The 5,792-nt window shown below is 40.8% G+C and overlaps 2 long non-coding RNA genes across 4 annotated transcripts; both read left to right on the top strand.

Moving 5' to 3' along the window:
• Positions 1-729: 729 nt before the first annotated feature.
• On the top strand, positions 730-1,617 carry LOC137085070 (uncharacterized). 2 transcript variants are annotated; one of them, XR_010906890.1, is made up of 4 exons: positions 730-858; positions 937-986; positions 1,062-1,201; positions 1,298-1,617. It is a non-coding gene; the product is annotated as an uncharacterized lncRNA (long non-coding RNA). The 2 variants fall into 2 exon arrangements; XR_010906889.1 differs by lacking the exon at positions 730-858 and having other exon boundaries at positions 866-986.
• Positions 1,618-3,412: 1,795 nt separating this feature from the next.
• Positions 3,413-4,493, top strand: LOC137085068 (uncharacterized). 2 transcript variants are annotated; one of them, XR_010906888.1, is made up of 4 exons: positions 3,413-3,734; positions 3,813-3,862; positions 3,938-4,077; positions 4,174-4,493. It is a non-coding gene; the product is annotated as an uncharacterized lncRNA (long non-coding RNA). The 2 variants fall into 2 exon arrangements; XR_010906887.1 differs by lacking the exon at positions 3,413-3,734 and having other exon boundaries at positions 3,742-3,862.
• Positions 4,494-5,792: the final 1,299 nt, after the last annotated feature.

The raw sequence follows: 5,792 nt of genomic DNA, 5'->3' as shown, positions 1-5,792 counted from the left end.
TGGTTGATGGTCTTTGTTTTCTTTTCCAATTATCTTGTTTATAATGAGTTCGCAGCTTTCATTAAAATCTAAGAGCAATGTGCCTATAGGGATCAAAGTGTGTGTGTATATATATATATATATATATATATATATATATATATATATATATATATATATATATATATATATATATATATATATATGATGTCATTCATGCATTATTCCAACCCGCTTCACAGAGAACAGAAAAAACACCGGAAAAGCGAAACGGAGAACAGAGAAAACACAGAGAAAGTAAGTGTCCCACACCTATATTAATATGTATTTTTACTGTATAATTATGTAGTTGTGTCTTGAAAAACACATTCGGTAGCTATGCTGCTTGAGAGTTTTATACACAGTGGCCTCCATGAGGAAGCAGCATCAGATGAAGTAACGTTAACGCTTTCTCTTCCCTTCTTTAATTAATTGTTCATTCATCAAACTGTAATCTTATTGCACTACTTAATCGTTGTGTCAGATTTGTATTGGGTAGTAATCCAGATTCAAAGACACGATTGTTTCACGAACCCTTTTTTTTCGGAAAATGTCAACCTCATTTGTTTTGCACAGAAAATTTGACCTGTCTGATGTCAATTCAATTCAATTCAAATGTGCTTTATTGGCATGACAATTGTTTCAATGTATTGCCAAAGCATTAACATACATGTACATATACATATGTAGTGAGATCAGGTGACTGGTTAATGCGTCACTATCAGTTAAGATGTGGCCAATCAGTTATTGCCCCATGGGCATATATAAACTTGTGGTCCATGCCTCCTGGAGTGCATCATGGTCAACCCCGCCCCTTTTGTGTTGTCACAGACTATGGAGGTATGTTGTTTTGGCTTTGCAGTTTACCTGTTTGAGTCTAGTGCTTTCCAGTGACATTTGCAATTTTCATTTGTTTAGGGTGATGAGTAATTGTAAATTTGAGTGTGCGATGTCCTGCTTACTTCCAGGTAAGTTTAAAGCTGTGTTTGGGACGTTGTGGGAAGTCTGGCTTCATTGACTTCAGTTATAGCCATTTGTTTCAGTGCGGTGTGCCTTCAGGGCTCCCATTGGTATGGCATTGCTGCTTAACGTAACCCTGATTGGAGTGCCAGCTGTTGCTGTTTAATAAGGATATTGAGTGACTTGTAGATGCCGTCAAAGTATTACTTCACTGGATCATTGAGTAGGTGAACTGCTGGATAAAATCATTGCTTCATGGGATTGGTAAACCATTGCATGATCTTTTAATTGTTTTTAACTTTTCTGTTTTGTGTCCAAGGTCTGTTTGTGGACGTTGAGCAGGTTTCTTGATGTTTCCCCTCAACAGTCTTTTTCTTCACCTTTGGCTCTGAGCCACGCTGCTGCTTTTGGCGTCCGGGTACATCTGTGTCAAGCATACTTACCATTAAGTGGGCTGGATGTTTTATGTATTTATGTTTAGTGTTAATATTCTTGTTTTTCTTTGTAGATCTGTTTGTATGAGTTATTCTGAGTTTAACTGCAACGGTTTGGTACATTAGTTTTCTTTCTTTAATGTGAGTTGTCTGTATTTATACTTGGTTTATTCTGAGTGTATTGTAACCCGTTGCTTCCTTTCTTTTGGTCATTTGATTTTGTAAATTGATTGTTTTCTTTAAAATTGTATAATTTATTAAGTTTACTTTTGTATTTTCTTCTTTAGGAGCTGTGGGCTTCCTGGAGCGGGCAGGTTCTTTAGGGCATTACAGGCTTTACATCACCACAGGGTGTCATTCTTGCTGTGTCCTTTATTGCAGTGTCACTAGTTTTGTGTCTTTACAGTGAACTTGGTGGGTGTGATTCTGATTGGCGTGGTTTCCATTGTATGCCTGTTGCGGTTACACGAGCCTGCTCTCCAGAGGAAGCCTCAGCCTGTCAAGTTTTATTGTGACTTAATTTCCTCTGTTTCCTTACTTTCAGTCCATGACACTTGTCCTTCTAGTTTTAAATAATTGTTGGCCAACTTTCTTAGAAATAAATAAATTATATTTTGTACGGAACCCATGCCTCTTGCCTCTCTTGGTGGAACGCACTTGCGTGCTTTATTTCATAGGTTCCCCATTAAAACGGGGTGGCGTAGTCGTTACAATCGAGCCGCCATGCTACATGTGGCGTAGTCGGCAGGGTCCACAGGATATTTGGCAGAGGTGTGGGACCGTGTGTGTACATATATATATTTTCTTTTTAATGTTTGTGTCGTGGTTTATTTTTTTCTTTTTAGGAACAAAAGCAGCAGCGTGTGTTCTTGTTTGACTCCCTTAGGTGACATCCATTGTGTCAAGTATAAAAAAAATAAGGTATATATATTTCTTAAGGGGGAGAGAATGACAGGAATTTAGAGCTTGTTGCTCAATTTAGAGTCGACACGAAAGGGGAGAGTTAAACCATTATGTAGGTTGCGGGGATGCTCGTCTATAGCCTTACAGGAAGCTTTCTTTTCCAGAAGGTGGCAAGAGGGGGGGGAATCCTTTTGGAGTTTTCCCTCACCTTGATGAGCCTCCTGGAGAAGGTTGAGTGGCAGTTGTCTGATGCGATGGAAAACAATGAAATGTTACATGATTAATTTGTCAAATATATTAATTATAGTATTGGAGATGAGAGCTTAAACAGCTGGTCTGCCGACAGTTCAATTCCATATTTAGACGTGCGAAACAAAGCTCTTCAATGGGCGTTTGAGGGGATGCCAGAGAGTGACACCGAGGCTGTCTTTGTCATGGGGAAACGGGTCACCATGGTGCTGTAAAGGCAGTGACCGTTTTGATATTTATCTATTTTTTCCATGTCATATTCCCAGGTGGCATGCGGAACTTGTGTGTTGAATAAGTAACCCGTCTTCATGAGTCATGGTAGGCTGAGGTTGCAGACCGTGTCATATTCCCAGGTGGCATGAGGAACCAATGTATTAAATGAGTGACCAGTCTTCATGAGTCATGGTAGGCTGAGGTTGCAGACTGTCATATTCCCAGGTGGCATGAGGAACCAGTGTATTGAATGAGTGACCAGTCTTCATGAGTCATGGTAGGCTGAGGTTGCAGACCGTGTCATATTCCCAGGTGGCATGAGGAACCAGTGTATTGAATGAGTGACCAGTCTTCATGAGTCATGGTAGGCCGAGGTTGCAGACCGTGTCATATTCCCAGGTGGCATGAGGAACCAGTGTATTGAATGAGTGACCAGTCTTCATGAGTCATGGTAGGCTGAGGTTGCAGACCGTGTCATATTCCCAGGTGGCATGAGGAACCAGTGTATTGAATGAGTGACCAGTCTTCATGAGTCATGGTAGGCTGAGGTTGCAGACCGTGTCATATTCCCAGGTGGCATGAGGAACCAGTGGATTGAATGAGTGACCAGTCTTCATGAGTCGTGGTAGGCTGAGGTTGCAGACCGTGTCATATTCCCAGGTGGCATGAGGAACCAGTGTATTGAATGAGTGACCAGTCTTCATAGGCTGAGGTTGTAGACCATGTCATATTCCCAGGTGGCATGAGGAGGTCGTATTGTGGGGTTATCGTCGGGACGACGACACAAAAGTGGGGGGTAGAATGTAGTGAGATCAGGTGACTGGTTAATGCGTCACTATCAGTTAAGATGTGGCCAATCAGTTATTGCCCCATGGGCATATATAAACTTGTGGTCCATGCCTCCTGGAGTGCATCATGGTCAACCCCGCCCCTTTTGTGTTGTCACAGACTATGGAGGTATGTTGTTTTGGCTTTGCAGTTTACCTGTTTGAGTCTAGTGCTTTCCAGTGACATTTGCAATTTTCATTTGTTTAGGGTGATGAGTAATTGTAAATTTGAGTGTGCGATGTCCTGCTTACTTCCAGGTAAGTTTAAAGCTGTGTTTGGGACGTTGTGGGAAGTCTGGCTTCATTGACTTCAGTTATAGCCATTTGTTTCAGTGCGGTGTGCCTTCAGGGCTCCCATTGGTATGGCATTGCTGCTTAACGTAACCCTGATTGGAGTGCCAGCTGTTGCTGTTTAATAAGGATATTGAGTGACTTGTAGATGCCGTCAAAGTATTACTTCACTGGATCATTGAGTAGGTGAACTGCTGGATAAAATCATTGCTTCATGGGATTGGTAAACCATTGCATGATCTTTTAATTGTTTTTAACTTTTCTGTTTTGTGTCCAAGGTCTGTTTGTGGACGTTGAGCAGGTTTCTTGATGTTTCCCCTCAACAGTCTTTTTCTTCACCTTTGGCTCTGAGCCACGCTGCTGCTTTTGGCGTCCGGGTACATCTGTGTCAAGCATACTTACCATTAAGTGGGCTGGATGTTTTATGTATTTATGTTTAGTGTTAATATTCTTGTTTTTCTTTGTAGATCTGTTTGTATGAGTTATTCTGAGTTTAACTGCAACGGTTTGGTACATTAGTTTTCTTTCTTTAATGTGAGTTGTCTGTATTTATACTTGGTTTATTCTGAGTGTATTGTAACCCGTTGCTTCCTTTCTTTTGGTCATTTGATTTTGTAAATTGATTGTTTTCTTTAAAATTGTATAATTTATTAAGTTTACTTTTGTATTTTCTTCTTTAGGAGCTGTGGGCTTCCTGGAGCGGGCAGGTTCTTTAGGGCATTACAGGCTTTACATCACCACAGGGTGTCATTCTTGCTGTGTCCTTTATTGCAGTGTCACTAGTTTTGTGTCTTTACAGTGAACTTGGTGGGTGTGATTCTGATTGGCGTGGTTTCCATTGTATGCCTGTTGCGGTTACACGAGCCTGCTCTCCAGAGGAAGCCTCAGCCTGTCAAGTTTTATTGTGACTTAATTTCCTCTGTTTCCTTACTTTCAGTCCATGACACTTGTCCTTCTAGTTTTAAATAATTGTTGGCCAACTTTCTTAGAAATAAATAAATTATATTTTGTACGGAACCCATGCCTCTTGCCTCTCTTGGTGGAACGCACTTGCGTGCTTTATTTCATAGGTTCCCCATTAAAACGGGGTGGCGTAGTCGTTACAATCGAGCCGCCATGCTACACATACATACATAAAATAAAGAATTATATAAAATAAAATAAATAATAATAATAGTAATAAGTTGAACAATCTGTAAACATTTAGAATTCTAGGAACAATTTTGAATTCTCTGTGTGTGTGTGTGTGTGTGTGTGTGTGCGCATCACTGATTGGTCGACTCTTCTCTCTTTTTGTGACAGGCATTAATGTATCTTGCTGCTAGTAGGATACAATCTCTTTGTTCACCTAATACATGTAGAAGTTGTGTTTTATTGTTTGATTTTATGAAGTCAGGGCAAAGTATTTCGAATTTAGGATAGAATGTGTTTCTGATTTGTTCATAGTTAGGGCATCTGGTGAGGAAGTGTGTTTCTGTCTCCACTTCTCCAGCAGTGCAGTACGGGCAGATGCGGCTCTCTCTGGGCAGCCAGTTCTGTCTGTATCTGCCCGTCTCTACGGCCAGTGTGTGATTTGTCAGTCTGTCCCTCGTCATTCTTCTTCTGAGCTCACTGTCTTTCACTGCGCTCAGGTATTCTGCTGTTGTGTAATTTCTGTTTAGGGCCAAATAACATTCCAGTTTACTTTGTCTTTGTGTTGTTTCAGTCCAATAGGTCAGGTAGTTTTCTTTTTGTGCTTTAATCATTTGGTTGGGCCAGATTGTGTGGATGAGGGTGTCGGTGTCCTGAGGCTGATTATTGTTAGTCGTGTTAGTTTGTTTTTGCAGCCTCAGGATCAGCTGAATTAGGGGACTCTTCTCAGCGTTCACTTCATGGTTTTTAAGGGCTTTAAAATGGT

The sequence above is a fragment of the Pseudorasbora parva genome, chromosome 8, assembly GCF_024679245.1.
Source record: "Pseudorasbora parva isolate DD20220531a chromosome 8, ASM2467924v1, whole genome shotgun sequence".
NCBI classification, from domain to species: Eukaryota; Metazoa; Chordata; class Actinopteri; order Cypriniformes; family Gobionidae; genus Pseudorasbora; species Pseudorasbora parva.
Note: the sequence above shows the minus strand (reverse complement) of the source record. Positions and strands in the feature narration are given on the sequence as shown.